Source organism: Felis catus, unplaced genomic scaffold (assembly GCF_018350175.1).
Source record: "Felis catus isolate Fca126 unplaced genomic scaffold, F.catus_Fca126_mat1.0 Un_scaffold_52, whole genome shotgun sequence".
Taxonomy (NCBI): domain Eukaryota; kingdom Metazoa; phylum Chordata; class Mammalia; order Carnivora; family Felidae; genus Felis; species Felis catus.
The window spans coordinates 50815-67997 of NW_025408539.1; the positions used below are offsets into that span (position 1 = coordinate 50815).

A 17183-nucleotide genomic window follows, 5' to 3' on the forward strand; every position below is an offset into this window, starting at 1 on the left:
CATATTTGCCTGCCATTTACCACAGTAGACAGTGGGCCTCTGGGAGCCAAAACTCGTTCTGACCAATGAGCTGGAATTTTACTAGGACTGCCCAGATGAGATTTGCTATTTCAAGGACTAGCAGTTATCTTTTATTTTCACAACTCGGTAATTATCACATCATTCAACTCTGCCCTCCAAGATATGTAGAAAATACCCAAATATAGTTGAGAGAGAAAGGGTGATAGCCAAAGTGTATAATCCTTTCCCTTTAAAAAATATGTTTAAATTATGCTTTATGATTTTTTTTTAATTTTAGTGAGGGGGCATGCAAGTGGGGGAGAGGGAAAGAGAGAGTACCTTAAGCAGGATTCACACTCAGTGTGGAGCCCAACACAGGTCTGGATCACATGATCCTACAATCATGACCTGACACAAAATCAAGAATCTAATGCTCAACTGACTGAGCCACCCAGGTGCTCAATAGTCTCTTTCTCTCTGAATGCTGAATAGTAAATTTTCAACGTGAATGGGGGATAAACAGGCATGCATACATACATACATACACCACTAAGAAAGCCATGAGTTGTTAGACATGAACTATTTTCCATCATCTTTGTCTTCTAGTTATATTCATGCCTCTAAAGTGTTTGTTGGTTGCAATGCACGATCTTGCTGTGTGAAGTACAAATTGTTGTGTGATCAGTTTTCCGTGAAAGTCTTTCCTCATATCTGTCTTAACCACAAGGTGCCAATGTTGAATTCGAGGATGTAGAGCTAAGAGCCTTGAGGTCCAATAACTGTCAACTGGAAGTTATATTTTCTGTTGGGGAGAAATCCCCATATGATGGCAATGACTTTGCATTGGTAAGGGAAAGAATACTTTCATGCCTTCATGGTTCTTGCGCTTTTTGTGTCTCACCAAAATCAAGACTCAGGTCATGTGCATGTTTATCAAGCAAACACCTTTTTTTTTTTTTCCAGAAAATAAAAACGCCCTGGAAGACAAGTGTAATGCATTGAGGTCTGTGAAAGCCACAAAGGAAGCAAAAGTCAAACAGCTGAAGGAGAAAGCACATAACCTAGAAGAATTCTATGATCAAAGAAAAGTGCCTACAAAAAAGTAAGATGGGGGCGCTTGGGTGGCTCAGTCGGTGGAACGTCCAAATTCGGCTCAGGTCATGATCTCACGGTCCATGAGTTCAAGCCCCATGTCGGGCTCTGTGTTGACAGTTCAGAGCCTGGAGCTTGTTTTGGATTCTATATCTTCCTCTGGCCCTACCCAACTCGCACTCTGTCTCTATCAAAAAATGAATAAACGTTAAAAAAATTTTAGAAAAGTAAGATGTTCATGTGAGAACTGTCACAAGGACCGTATTGTATGGGAGATCATGGCAGCCAGTAGAGATAATTGTATTTCTTTTGGAACTGGGTCCAGAGTATTTTTGCCCAATGCATTCAGTAGAATTGGACCTTCCCTTCCTACCTTGCTTTCTGTAATGTAACCTGCATTTTCCTTTCTCCTAAGTGCTTGCCACACATTGTGTCATGTTTTGGGGGCGGCAGAGGGAAGGTGCCATCATTAATAACGTTAATACCTGGATCCACTCTGGATCCACCTACACTGTCCTGTAGGTTTCAATCGCATCACACTGTTTTGTCACCCAGCAATTAGGTCATTGTTGTTCAGGACCAGACATGGGTCAAAAATGTGTGGGGAAAAAATTGAATTCTCTTGCTGCAGAAACAATGGAAGTTGCTTTCTGGAAAGTGGGTAGGGGTACCAGCAGTACTGGATCCCTGCATCCATTCTGCCAGTGAGATTGCTCACTGCAGGCCCAATCCCTAAGAAAGTCGTTTCCTGTCCCCTGATTTTTCAAGTGTAACTCTTCTGAGTCTTGGCCAAAGCCCGCAGCTTCACTAGGGCTCATCTTTGCTGGCCTCCCCTGAAGTACACTTCTTTACTTCTAAGTCTGTGCCCATAAAGTTGTTCAGCTTCTTTGCCATCCAAGTGTATGCACCCCACATCAATGACGAGTCTTAGGGAGTTTGGGTCCAACTGCCAGGCTGGCTTTGTCCTGGGCTTCCTTCTTCTCCATCTTGGTCTTGTGTGTCTTTGTGGGGTTGTCAGATACTTGGTGCATTCAGTCACATGTTTCCTCCTTTGTACAGTATTTCCTTTTGTTCTCAGGAGGAGATGGGGGCCTTTAGAGTCCCTCACTCGTGTTGGAAAGGGAAGTCTTCTCTTCCCTGGAGACTCACCTTTATGTTCGTCCTTCCCACAGCTGGGGTTAGGGCTTGCTCTGTCTCACTGGCATCTTGTTTTTGTTAACTCGTAAGCTCTTTCTGTGAGTGGGTACAGCACCCTGACCACCTCTCTATCTTCAACCCCTTACAACAGAGCCACTACATTACAACCACTCCAGCAAGCATTTGCCCAAGGACTGCCTGAGAGGCCAGAAGGAAATGCATGTGCCTTTCTCTGTCTAGTGCTTTTGTGTCATTTGCTAAGAGATTTTCAATTTTGCATGTGATTCTTTAGTACATCAAGTGTCAAGTTGAAACCATCTCAGTCAACACCACAAAGAAAATGGTCTGAGGGCAACACAGCAACCCAGCCTTGCCAAGCATTGCCTTCTGCTGCCTTCACTATCAATGGAATGAGTCTTGTTAAAGTAGATTTGGCTCCATGAAGTTGAGAGTTTTCCACCTGAAATCTCTTTCCTGGAAGTAAACCCAGACTGTGTGACAGTTCATATCAGGTTGTACGTCAGGAGATGAGGTTGTTCTAAGATTGGCCTTTTGAAGGTGGAGGCAGGGGTTGCAGTCCTGAACGCTAGCGATGTCTGGGAGTGAGCTGCAATGTTAGTGAAACCATATTCTGGAAGGTCGTCTTTCAGGTGATTGCCTGTGTCATGGTACAACTTTTGGACTGAGAATCAGGGCTCCCCATGGAGGTGTAAGACTAGTGATGATCCCTTGATTCATCCTAATGGGTACAGTTGGTCAGATACGGTTTTTCACTCACTGATGAAATGAGTCTTCGCCATATCAAACAAAAGACCAACTCTGGGAAGGCACAAAGTACAATGTTATTTGATGACTTTATGATAAAGGAGAGGAAACGAGAACTAGAAAGACAGTTCCAATAGTAGAGACGTGGCAGCAGACAGAAGTTGAATTTTCTTGAACTTAAATGGGGTGTTCACTTCATTTCTCTGATTGGGTTGTCAGTGTGTGCATTTATGGGAGAAGTGGGGGAAGGGATATTTGCATAGGCCTTCAAGAGTGCTGGGAGGTAAAAAGGGAGAACCTCTGGACCTTGGTCCTGACTGTGTATGTATCTTTCCCATCTTAGGAAGCTGAAAATGACACTGTGAACTGGCGGCAAAGAAGAATCAGCTAGCAGCTGCAGGTAAAATTTGAAAATAGCTACAGAAGGGGCGCCCGGGTGGCTCAGTCGTTTAAGCGTCCAACTTCAGCTCAGGTCATAATTTCACAGTCCGGGAGTTCGAGCCCCGTGTCAGGCTCTGTGCTGACAGGTCAGAGCCTGGAGCCTGTTTCAGATTCTGTTACATCTCTCTCTGTCCCTCCCCTGCTCATGCATGTGCTCTCTCTCTCTCTGTCTCAAAAATAAATAAACATTAGGGAAAAAAAAGAAAATAGCTACAGAAGAAATAAACAAGTACAAGTGAGTTCAGCTAGTAATTACCAGGAGCTCATGAGACCGCTGTTTTTTTTTGGTTTTTAATCTTTTTGAAAAGTTTAAAGTCAACATATGCATAGAGTATTAACAGATAAAAAAGGTAACTTTTAGAAAGAATAAAATAATTAAGTTTCTAAACATTTGCAGATCTCAAGTAATGACCAGACTGTGTGGAAACTTTGTCCATGCTAACATTCCTCGGGGGTGGTGTCAATTGTCGTCATCTGTAGGAAAGCAGTGTGTCGTACAATGAATCGTACCCATCAACGTGGTAGTGCCATTTCATGGCCCTCGTCTTTGCAACCCTGGGAAACATGGTGAGGATATAAGTTATAGAAGAATAGATCTTTATGATAAAAGACACTTGTCACATGATGAGTTAGAGAAAGATTGAAAATGGGAGGGAATTCTATGAACTCTGAACCCTACAGGCATGGGATAATGAGTAAGGAAAGGATGTGACAATAGCTTTGATCCTACTGTACATTGATAATCATGGGCAAAGTGTTTCATGTGTAAGAATAAATTGTATCAGGGGACAGATATGAGGTTGGTGGGAACGTGGGCAGCTTATTTAAAATCATACCCAATATTGGGCCTTATCTGACAAGAGCAATTGTAACTCACAGGCAACAAATTGAACAAACACGGGAACAGCTGCAGCAGGCAGAGCTCACCTTTAGATACCAGGTAACCTGAGTTCTGCCTGACATACTGAACCCTTAGCACCTCACGCGGGTGAGTGTAGTGGCCCTTGGAATCCCTAATCACGGGCTTTTCGTTGTTGGCTTTTTCCGCTTGCAGGTCACGAGAAGAATGCTCAGGACAACTAGGTAAGTGTTTTCTTGTTTCCTCCTCTTTCTTTGGTGCACAGTGTGGCACCACCTTCCGACTGAAGTTGGTTGTGTTTTTTCTCCCCCAGATCAAGACTCAGATCTGGGACAGGGAGATGGCGGAGCAGGGCAGGGAGGTCGCTTACTTGAAATACAGGTGTGGTCATTTGACTTGCGTTTTTATGGGTGTTTCCAGGGATGACGCCTGCACTCTTAGTTGTCTAGTAGACGACGTGGTGTTGCAACTCTTATAGAAGTCCATTATTTTTCTGTATCCAAGACTGGAAGGGATGGAACCATACAGGTTGCCTGAGGGATACACGAGGCAGAAACCAATCACTGCAAGAACCCTCCAAGGCAAGGTAAGGAGCACGTTGTGATGTGCTGCAGTCCAATTTCTGCTGTGCAGCCTGTTCCTGTGTGGTCTGGAAAGAATCACACGCACTAAGGACGGCAGGTGGTCTGAAGAGGTGACAGAAGGGTGTTCTCCTCTGGTGCCGCAGACAATGAGGCACTTGTCCCTGTGACTGGTGGAGCTCATGCCCCTCCTCTGACGGTGACCCTCCCACCTCCTCTAGCATCCCCCTGTCTGAAGAGCCTGGAAACTTTCTTCCCACCCGGACACAATGTGAAGACTTTAGTTTATTTGAGGAGAAGGTCATTTATTCACTAGTTTGAAAAGTCTTTCTTTTGGTTTGTTTTCGGAACTGTAGCCCTACATCCGTCCACTTAAGTTCCATAAAGCTTAGCTTAGGCCTCTGATGGTATCAGTGCAACTCTGCAGCTTCACTGCTAACTTCTGACAGTTTTCCTTTTCTCAATAGTGTCAAATCAGTCTTTCCTTATATACTAACTGCTCTCATGTGGAAGGCAGCTTGTAGATAAGCTGGGAGATTGAACAATTTTCCTGAAGTAATGCACCCTTCTTGAGGACTCATTGAGGCTATACACGAAACCAGTGTTCTCAATGTTATTCTTTTTTGTTAAGTTTATTTATTTTGAGAGACGCATAGACAGAATGCCAAGCAGGCGTCACACTGTCAGTGAGGAACCCAACGCTGATCTTGAATTCACAAGTTGTGAGATCGTGACCTGAGCCAAAATTAAGAGTCGGATGCTGAATCCAAGCATCCTCAGACTAATTCCTGATCTGTAATGAAATCGTGATTTCCCATGATGTATACTGAGAAAACTGTTTTACTGGTGAATTCTAAATTGCTATTTGCGCCTGACCTGTCCACAGTTATGTGATTAATTATGAAACAACATGAACTAGGGCACCGTGAGGTCTTTATCAAGGTGAGGGGATGGTTCTCCCCCTTAACCTTGGGGGTCACCTGAGGCATTTGGGATACCCTCTGCCTCTGGTGAGGGACCTGACTGTAGGGAAAAGTTTAAGATATTTGAGGAATGAGTTGAGGGATTGTTTTCATTATGCCCAGTCCTCTGAAAGCAGAATAAACCTCTGTCCCTTCTAAGGTCTTTAGTAGATCAAGAAACTGCTGAAACCTCTGTGAGTTACAGCGGCTCTGGCTGTACCAAGAATGCAGACAAGGGCAAGGTAAATGCCGGGGCCATGCTCACTTGTAACTCTTTTGGGAAACCCTCATCTTTATGTACAGTATGCTCTCCCGGCCTTGTCTCGTTTTGCGTGTTGTGTGATATGTCTGTTTGTTGCTTCTCAATTTTTAGTCTGTCAGCTTTCTGTGGTAAGTTTAGAAGCCAAAAGCGCTTAGAGACTGAGTACCGTAAGGTTTTTCCGTGAGTTTCAGGAAATAATGAGAGGAGGATGACTGCACACTCCAAACAGATGTCTCCCGGCCTGGGTGATCCTTTCCAGACCTCACCTCTGTGGGAACAGTGTGGCTGCTGTGTCTTCCTTTCTTGATTCTGGCTAGGAGATGAACCTGTTAGAAACGACATCATGACTCCAACTTTCTATTATGTGCCCTGTGCCATTTAGAGTGGTCACAGAGAAAGCCAATAGCATCACTCATCACCTTACCGTCTTTGTCGGTAAATGACTTGTCTGGAATCCTCCAGCTATACCTTAGGTAAAAACAATTTGAACACTGTGTCCTTCAATTGTGTTTCTATGAGCAGTTGCTGGTTGTGTCCCCAGTCACTGTTAGAGCTGATATAGTCTCATGACACATACCAGGTTTATACCAAAACACTTGCATGAAATCTGTTATGTGAAATTCTCCCTCTTTTTTTCCATTGCACATAATGATTCTGTGTCCTGTCGTATGCTTAAAGTCAGAATTCCCTATGAATTAAGATGAACACATCTGAGCTTTGTAGACATTCACCACAAGTAACTCGTTCTTCACAGAAGACTCTCCTTCCCCTGCAAGATTCCAGGCATCCTCCACTGCCCAGAGGTCTCTGAGGCCTTTGACAACACTTCAAGAGGGAAGACTCCTTTCTCAGGGAGAGGAGCAGAGGAGGCACAGTGAGCGTCCGGCTGCAGAATATTTTGCCAGGAGTGGCTGTGATTCCATGAGCAGAATATGAGCCATTTATTCCCACTCATTTTTTTGTGTTCTTAATATAGCAAAAGCAGAGCATCTGGAGTTGGCATAGAGGAGGGATGCAGGGTGAACCTGGACATCGATGGCTGCCTGTCTGGAGAATGCTACTTCATTAATCTGTAATTACTTCTGTTAACCCGTTAGGACAGGACCGTTGCCATTTTCTTCCACAGACGTGGGCAGTGATGTGTGGTGGCAGTAGGTTAACCTCTTGCATCTACTACCCCAAGCTGTAGGTGCTATCCAGTGGCAGGGACAGAGTTTTCAGGTACTGATGCTACTCTCTTGGATCCTGGTGGCAGAGAAGGTGGCAGGTGCTGACACACTCTTCTCTGGGTTACAGCTGCTTTTGGTATTGGTTCTCTTGTCTGGCACATGGATGTAGCTGTCACTTCTGTTCTGCAGGGCAGTCTAGATCCTGGGGACCTCCTCCGTTAACTGGACGATTCTGCATGCCCTACCCTGGAGACGCCCCACCCCATGGACTATTAGGCACGTCCACCTCCTGAACCTTAGTGGCCCTGAGGCCACCCGGAACCCCTCCACCTGCAACACTTGGTAAGATGATCTGAGCACTAGGAGTTGACTTGTAAAACACACTCACCTTATTTTGTTGCTGTTAGGTCCTGGGCCAAGGTGCAGAAGCGGTACCACAGACCATTGTGATGCAAGGGGAATGTGTCACCACAATCCTCAAGTTGCTCAGGATCTCATCTTCGTCTTTTCCCCCACCATGGGTTGGTACAGGTGTCTCTTATAGAGAAGGAATGGGGCCGTATGCAGAAAATCAGACATAGCGCTTCAGCAGAAATGCCCTGTACACACTCCACGTGCTGGGATCTGTGAGGCATGAGGCACAACGTAATGTATGTCCATTTAGTTGTGCCCCCAGCCATCCATAGTTGTTCGATGAGTGATGAATACATCTGAGTCAGGGCTTTTAGGAGTCTTCATTAAGTTATAAGGGATGGTTCTTCAAGTTCTTCTTGGGGATCACTGGAGGCATGTGGGACACCCTGTGCATGTAATTTGGGATCTCACTGGGGCAAAGAGTTTAAGTTGTCGGAAGTATCAGGGGAGGGTCTTTTGTTTTTGATCTCCAAACAGTGGACTCAAATCAGAATAAACCTCCATCCCTTCCAGGATTTTTTGCAGGTCCAGAAGTAGGTGTCACAACCAAGAGTGACATCGACACTGGCTCTGCCAAAACTGCCGAGAAACACAAAGTAAATGCTGTGGCCATTTTCAGTTCTAAGTCTTTACGGACCGCCTGTACAGGACACTCTCCTGCCATTGTCTCTGGTTTGTGTGTCGTATGGTCTGTCTGCTGTTTTTTTCCCCCCCCAAATGCAAAACATTTACTGCCGAGTCTACGGGCTTCCCTGTTTCCCAGCTGGCATCTGTTTGTGGTAACTTGAGCCGCTAAGCATGCCTAAAGGTGGGGGCCATAGGGCTTTTCTAATGTGTTCCTGGAATAAATCAAGGAGGATGACACCACACTCCACTTGGAAGTCTCCTACCTTGCCTCATTCTTTGTGGATCTCCTCAATGTGGAATCTTTGCTCTTGCTGTGTCTTCCTCTCCTGTTTCCTTCTATTGAGGATTTTAACGTGCTCAGAAAAATCTGTGGGTATCGTTACAATTTGAAAATGCGAACTGCCTTCACTCCAACTTATATTTTTGTATGTGTCCTTTAGAATGTAAATTTCATACCCATCAGCATTTTGGTAAACATGCTGTCCAGAGTCCCTTCAGGTGTGCCCTGGGCACAAATCTCTGAACTATAAGAGGTGGCATATCGGTCATGGAAAACATGCACTGGAACTTAAGTTGTGAAGAGAAAAAATCCAAAATTACCTGTGTGGCAAGTCCCCACGGTGTCCTTCACTTGTGTTCACATGAGCACATTCTCTCGTGTCCTGTGTCACAGGTACAGCTAAAACATGGAAACTTACACCAGACATCAAAGTGCATTTGTGTTAATTTTGTCTTTTAGAATTTCAGCTCATTTTTCCAGAGGACACAATTACCCTGCAAAGTGTACTGCACTTAAGCTGAGAAGTCCCTCCGAAGTAAAATAACTTAGCTGAACCCAACTAACAGGTATAGGTTACCTGTTTCTCTAAGAGCACACTTTCCCAGGTCCTCTGCAGGTCCTCAGGATCCCCATCTCCCCATGTGTCTCTGTGCCCATGGATAGCACTTCCAGAGAGGAGGAGACCCCATTGTCGGGACAGAAGTAGATTGGGCACAGGCAGGGGCTTAGAGGCAGAGCTTTGAGCCATGAGGGATATGATTCCATGTGTGGACACTGGTATTGTCATTCCTTCTCATTCTGTAGTTCTTCATATACACAATAAACAGCCCTTGTGGTGAGGGGGATGAAGGGGGGAGAGTGATCCTGGACACAGATGTCTTCCTAGCTGGAATATGCTACCTTTTTAATTTGGTATTCAGTCTATAAATCTTGGAGAAAAAGGGCCCTTGCTGTTTCTATGTTTCCAGACACGTGGGGACACTAGTTGATCCCAATCACATCCATTCCCGAACCCAAAGTGTGGGTAGAGATTTTGGCGCTGATGTTGCCCTCTTGGAGCCTGGTGGTGGGGAAGCTAGTAGGATATGCGCACTGCTGCTTTGGGTTTCTGCTTTTTGCTGGTGTTGGTGCTCTGTTCTGTCCTATGAACATACCTCTCATTTCTTTTCCACAGGCTATTTTGTATGCAAGAGTCCTGGTCCTTTCCCAGGATTGCCTTGCAGGCTGTGCCCCGTGGACCACCCTTCACCACCAGTCATGGGCTATAGGCCACATCCCCCTCCTCCACCTACTCTATTTGTTAAGATGACCTGAACTGGCTGAGTGTATATTCATCTTCCTCATGATTGACTTTGTGGCAATGATGTAGAGACGGTTGTGAGTCTTGGCAATCCAACTACAAACTGCCTGAGGACACTGTAGCATATCTCAAGTTTCTCAGGACATACATACAATGGGCAGTGTCATGTCCATGTAATACAGTGAGCTATACGTTTCTCTTGTCAAATGAAAGAGGATTTTTTACACAAAAGCAGACATAGCCGCAGTACTGGGGCGTATGTTGGAGACACAATGTGTTGGGTTCTCTAACTTTTAGAGCATCAAGTGTCCTGTGTGAAAGAGGGACATTCATTAAATGGTTCAGACCTTGTAATCACCAAAATGGAAACACCAGTGAAGGATCCAGGGCAAAAACGGGGGAACCTTGAATCATACAGGAATAGAAGGGAAGTTGAGCACAGTAAGCAGAGCTTGAGGAGGTGCAGAGGGGAGGGTGTTGGGGTCAGTGAGATGCAGTTGGAGGTCATTCCTGGCCACAGCCTGAGCAGGGAGTGTGAGGTCCATACGGAGCTGCTATGTGGGATCGCTCTCGGTGCACAATGCACCGTTCGTCTCCAAAATGTCAGTGTGTTGCCAAAGTGCACACAGGTAATCATCTAAAAAGATTGTTGTCTCCCTGGATTTTCCTGAAGCTTCTGGTATTTGTGGGGGGAAAAGAGCCCTGGAGATATGGGGAGTTTAACTTGGTCTAATGAAAATGCTGTATGCCCAAGTTCATATCCCTCAGTGAGACTAAAAGTGGATAGAGTCTAGATCAGCTGAGTCATCCTACAATTCAGGGCTGGCCAGATGCCACCACTACTGGACCCCTGTCATCACCCTGACTGCAGCCTTGCATCTCCTCAAACTTCTCTCACAATATTATGACGCTTTGCCTGTGTTCCTGCTGTCTCAGCCCTAATACCAGTTCTCAGTGGGACCTACACAGAGCCTCAGCTGTGGTATCTGTGAAAACAGGGATAACATTTGTTTCCAAGAACAAGAGAAAAAGAAGACATTCAGTGCAGAAAGCATCTGCAAAATCTCTGGGAAGTGTCCCCTCACACCTCTCACAGTTTCCATTAAGATATCTCCACACAATGATCCTCCAAAACAGATGGTCACGGGAGTTCATTAAACTAAGACTGTTAACAACTCAGCTCAGGGGAACCTGAGGGAGTTTTCCGGGGTGATGGGAACTACCTATATCTAGATGGATGGGGTGCTTATGCTCAATTATTTTAGAAATATTCCCTGACTCCATGGTGCCTTGGGGTCAGACAAGTATCTGTCCTTAGGAAATGGCTGAGAGCTAATGGTGGAGAAGACTGTAGAGAGGAGTGAGGGTCAGACCCACGCCCAGGATGCCAGGTCTCCACAAACAGCACCACGTGTAGGAGGACTCTAAGGAGCAGAGATTTCTTGATCAGACCCATGAACTACATAATCCTCCTGTAGTTTCCTCACTGAGTGATGGCAGAGCCGAGGCCAGCAGCTGGAGGACACCCTTATCTTGGCTGGAATGGACCAGTGGGCCTGGGGGATTGAGTCAGGGAAAGGGCCAGGCAGAAGGTAGTGACAGGGAGTTTGAGAGACAAACGGAAGAGAAGAGAAGGGACCCTTCTCTGCTGACTTCACCTACATTTCTCTGTGACCAAAACGAGACCCTTGTCTCCCACGGAAGGGAAGAGGGCTGGCAAAACACCGAGTGACATACTCAGCTCAAGTGCCCAGGGTATCTGCCTTGCTCTTGAGTACCTAACACAGGACACACGTGCTTTCTGTCACGATTGGAACTGCAGCTCGTACGATTTAGTGAAAATCAATCCAACTATGCATCCCTCAGCATTAAAGTACTCCAACAAAATTAAGTGAACAGACTGAAAGATACAAGGCAGGATAAAGTCCAAAGGTAGAGCGACGGCAATACTTACGGGAATACAGTCTATCCGAAAAGGAGGTAGGTACCCTAGTGCAGGCATTCAGACACCTGGCCCATATCTGAAAACGTTAAAAAAAAAAAAAAAAGTCCTTACTCCAAAAGCAACATTAGCTCTAGACACAAAGGGATCATGATTTAAGGTTTAGAGAGCAACCATAGGACTTCATGGTGCTGTATCCATGAGATCAAGTCTCATCAAATTATACCCTTTAAATTGAGGCTCTTTGTTATATGTAAATTATACCTCATTAAAGAGAGTTTCAAAGCACAAAATACTAGAAGCAAATGTGGGAACGTTCCTTTCTAATCCTGAACTGCACTGGTGATATGAGTCAGCCCGTGTCTCAAAAATCCAAAATAATAAGACATTTAAAAAATTAATAATAGCAGAGTAAGCAGACCCTGAGCTCACCCAGTCCCATGTTCTCAACTGCAGAACATCCAAGTCCATGAACCAGAGAGGGATCCAACGACTGGCAGAAGAAACTCCACACCTAAATAGAGAGAAGCTGCATCAGAAAGGTTAGAAAGGTGGAGGCTGTCTGCCTGCAGAAGGGGCAGAAAAAGTGAGCCCTCACACCAGGGAGCGACACAGGGAAGACTAATCTCCACAACCTTGGGCATTAAAACCCAGGGGGGCTGAATTCCCTTGAGTTTAGATCCTGGTATTTGGAGGTCAGCTGACCCAGCACTGGGTGATCCAGGAGGATGAGTGATAGCCAGGTCCCTGCTTGTGTAGAGAGGCAACGTAAACATGGCATTCGACACAATGCTTAGGCCACAGGAGACACATGTATTCCTGCTGATTCTTGACTCAGCTGGCCTGCCTGGGTCCCACTGACACCACTGAGAGCAAGCAGAGCCCACAATAGGCACACAATCAGTGCAGACCCCTGTACTGAAAGGAAAAGTAACCCAGACACAACAGCAGGGAGTGAGCAATACCCATACGATATCCTCCTGAAGGTGCAGGGCCTATAAACGGAGACGTGCACTGCTGAGGACTCCAGGACCCCCTTTTCATAACGGCATTAATTTCAAGATCAGAAGGCACAGCTGACTTTCTTAACACAGGGAAATAGAGCCAGAGAGCCAGACAAAATGGATACACAGAGATGTTTATCTACAGTGAAAGACCTAGTCAAAGCCACAGCCAGAGATCTAAGCCAAAGAGATATAAGTAACATACCTGATACAGAATTTAAAGCAATGATCATAAGGATACTCACTGGAGTTGTGGAATGAGTAGAAGAGTGAGACCCCTGACAGAGGTAAGATATAACATAGTTAGACACTGAGGACACAATCAAGGAGAAACATGCTTGCTGGAAACAACAGAGGGATGGAAGAAGCAGCCGAAGAAACTAGTGACCTCGAAGACTGAGTGATGGAAATTAGTCACACTGAACCAAAGAGAGAGAACAGAATTCTGCAACGTGAGATGAGACTAAGGGAACTCAGTGACTACAGGAAATATAATAATATTCATATTGTAGGTGTCCAGAAGGAAGAGAACACGGGGAAGAAAATTTATTTGAGGAAACAATAGCTGAAAACTTCCCTAATTGGGGGAGGGAAACAAACATCCACATCCAGGAGACTAGAGAACTCCCATCAAAATCAGGCCAACACACAAACCTATTGTAAGCAAACTTGCAAATTAGGGTGAGAATGAAGAAAAACTTGTAAAAGCAGCAAAACAGTCCTTAACTTAGAAGGGAAGACCCATAAGGCTTGCTACATATTTCTGAACAGAAACTTGGCAAGCCAGAAGTGAGTGACATCACATATTCAAAGTGCTGAATGGAAAAATCAGCAGCCAAGAATACTCTATTCAGCAAGGCTATCTTTCAGGATGAAGCAGACACAGACTTCCCCAAACAAAAACTAAAGGAGTTTGTACCACTAAACCAGTCCTGCAAGAAATATTAAGAGGGATTCTTTGAGTGGAAAGGGGAGACAAACAGTGACAGTATAGAAGTAGAAGACACAATTCAAGTAAAAAATGAACATTTCTGGAAAAAAACATCAGTTAAAGTACTCAGAGAAATGGATTTGAAATATAATAACATCTGCCAAAAACCTAGGGAGGAGAAAGTAATGGGTTCAAAGGTAAATGACCATCAACTTAATACAAACTGCTAAATGCAGAAGAGGTTCTATAAACACCTAACAGTAGCCATATCCTAAAACCAGTCATAAATACGCTAAGAATAGAGATAAAGAAATAAAAATATATCACTAAAGAAAATAAGCAATACATGAAAGAAAGGCAGGAAAGGATCAGAGAAAATCAATAGAAACCACAACAAAACAGGCAATAAAATGACAATACATATATACATATCAATCATTTTTGAGGGAAATGGAGTGAATGCTCCAATCTAGAGATGTAGGGAGTAAGAATGGATGAAAAAACAAAACAGATTCAGATGCCTACAAGTGACCCACTTTACACCTCAAGAATGATAGGATAAACATCATACAAATGAATGTCAAAAGAAAGCTGGAGTAACAACACTTGTATCAGAAAAAAATACACTTGAGAAAAGTACATAACACGAGACAGAGGAGGACAGTCTATAACAGTAAATGGTACAATCCAAAAAGAAGATATAACAACTGTAAATATATCCCACAATTAAGTGGGATTTATTCCCAAGCCACAAAGGTGGTTCAATATTCGCAAATCAATCAATGTGATACAATACATCAACAGGAGAAAGGATAAGAACCAGATGATCGGGGCATCTGGGTGGCTCATCCTTTAACAGTCTGAAATCAGCTCGGGTCATGACTTCATGATTCCTGAGTTCATGTCCCGCGTCAGACTCTGTGCTGAAAGCTCAGATCCAAGAGCCTCCTTCGAATTCTATGTCTCCCTCCCTCTCTGCCCCTCCCCTGCTCACGCTCTGCCTCTCTCAAAATTAATACACGTTAAAAGAAAAGAAGCATACAGTCATTTCAATACATGCGGAAAGGAACATTTGCCAAAGTACAAAATCCGTTCATGCATGTAACCCCCTAAAGTAGGTTTACAGGAAACATACATTAACGTCATAAAGGTTGTCTATGAAAACCCTGCAGTTATAATCAACCTTAATGGGGAAAATCTGAGAGCTTTTCCTGTAAGGTCATGAAGAAGACAAAGATGTTTACTCTTACCACTTCTAGTACACAAATTACTGGAAGTCCTAGCCACAGCCAGCAGACAAACGAAATGAAACGATTTGCAGATTACATGACACTGTATATAGAAAACCCTAAAGAGTCCACCCAATAACTGCTAGAAAAAGACACACATCATATTAAATTCCACAGAGGAGAGAATTCATAACACTGAAAAACGTAGTGAAAGGAAAGCAAAAATAAGATACAAACAGAGATGGAGTCAAACGATAAGATACCGTTAAATAGAGGGAAGAAGCTCAGGGTTCCTGGAGGGTTACTGAATAGGGGTATGGGCTAAATGGGTGATGGGCATTAGAGACAGCACTTGTGATGAGTACTGGATATATCTTGTAATTGACAGATCACTAAATTCTAATCCTGAAACTGTATTCCACTATAAGGTAACTAACTTGGGTTTAAATTTTAAAAATGAAAAAAATATTAAAAATAAGTAAAGAAATATACTACCAGTCAAAAGAAAAGAATATATAAATCGGGCTCTTTTAGTGGAAATGAAAGACCAAAATTGTTACAGACAAGAAAGGATCAGAGAAAACATCAAGATACAATGGTAAAACAACTAGTAGGGCACTAAATATATACCTATCAATGATTAATGTAAATCGACTAAATGCTCCAATCAAAAGACATTGGATGGGGGACAGAATGGACAAAAAAAAAAAAAAAAGAGAGAAAAATAAAACAAACAAACAAACAAAACAAGGCCTATCTAGGTGCTGCCTACAAAGCCTTATTTGGACTTAAGTCACCTGCAGATTTACATTGAGGGAATCGGGGCGCCCGGGTGGCGCAGTCGGTTAAGCGTCCGATTTCAGCCAGGTCACGATCTCGCAATCCGTGAGTTCGAGCCCCGCGTCAGGCTCTGGGCTGATGGCTCAGAGCCTGGAGCCTGTTTCTGATTCTGTGTCTCCCTCTCTCTCTGCCCCTCCCCTGTTCATGCTCTGTCTCTCTCTGTCCCAAAAATAAATAAACGTTGAAAAAAATTTTTAAATTGAGGGAATGAAAAAACATTTATCATGCCAATAATATCAAAAGAAACCCAGTACCAATACTTATATCGGGCAAAAAAACTTTAAAATCTAGACTGTAGTCTGGTACCCTTTAGGTCAATACCTAGTAGTAAAATTGCATGCACCCAATATTTATAGCAGCTTTATCAACAGTAGCTAAATTATGGAGAAAGCGCAAGTATCCATCAAGTGATGAAGGTATAAAGAAGTTGTGGGGTCTGTGTATGTGTGTGTCTGTGTATTCATGTATATGCGTGTATGTGTATATATTCATACATACATATGTATATACAATCAAATATGTCTCAGCTTCAAAAAGAATGAAATCCTGCCATTTGCAACGATGTGGATGGATCTAGAATGTGTTATGCTAAGTGAAATATGTCAATCAGAGAAAGACAAATATATGATTTCACTCATGTGGAATTGAAGAAACAAAACAGATGAAAACATGGGAAGGGGGCAGGAAAAGAGAAGAGTGGTAACAAACCACATGTGTCTCTTAATGATAGAGAAAAAAAGTGAAGGTTCATAGAGGGAGATGGGTCAGCTCTGGGCTAGATGGGGGACCTGTATTAAGAAGAGCACTTGTTGTGATGAGCACTGGGTGTTGTATGTAAGGGATGAATCACTGAATTCTACTCACGAATCCGAGGATACACTGTATGTCAACTAAGACTTAAATTTAAAAAATAAATAAAGCTGTAACAAGAGATGCAGACGAACACTATCTCATACTAAAGGGGACAACCAAACAAGAAGATCCAATGATTGTAAATTTTGATGCCCCCAACATGCAACCACCAAGTATATAAAACATTTAACAACAACCATAAAAGAACTCATTTATAATACCATAACGATATGGGAGGATTTTAACACATAACTCACATCGAAGGACAGAACCTGTAAACAGAAAATCAACAAGGAAACAATGGCTTTGAATGACACACTGGACCAGATGGGTTTAACAGATATATTCAGAACACTCCATACTAAAATGACAGAGTACACATTCTTTTCAAGTGCACATAGGGCATTCTCCATAACTGATCACATTCTGGGTCACAAAGCAGGCCTCAACAGGTACCCAAAGACAGAGATCAGATCAAGTATTTTTTCTGACCACA

General features: G+C 43.7%; 1 long non-coding RNA gene across 7 annotated transcripts in view; it reads left to right on the forward strand.

Annotated features, from left to right (window-relative positions):
* LOC123383711 overlaps positions 1 to 14444 on the forward strand; it is a 44600-nt gene extending 30156 nt beyond the window's left edge. For 4 of the 7 annotated variants that reach the window (XR_006593679.1, XR_006593676.1, XR_006593675.1 and 1 more), the window contains 9 exons: positions 964 to 1102; positions 3338 to 3394; positions 3833 to 4002; positions 4315 to 4375; positions 4490 to 4518; positions 4715 to 4880; positions 7458 to 7610; positions 8196 to 9155; positions 9764 to 14444. This is a non-coding gene — a long non-coding RNA (uncharacterized LOC123383711). The remainder of the gene's footprint in view (positions 1 to 963; positions 1103 to 3337; positions 3395 to 3832; positions 4003 to 4314; positions 4376 to 4489; positions 4519 to 4714; positions 4881 to 7457; positions 7611 to 8195; positions 9156 to 9763) is intronic. The other 3 variants (XR_006593677.1, XR_006593678.1, XR_006593680.1) reach the window with 3 other exon arrangements.
* The last annotated feature ends 2739 nt before the right edge of the window (positions 14445 to 17183 follow it).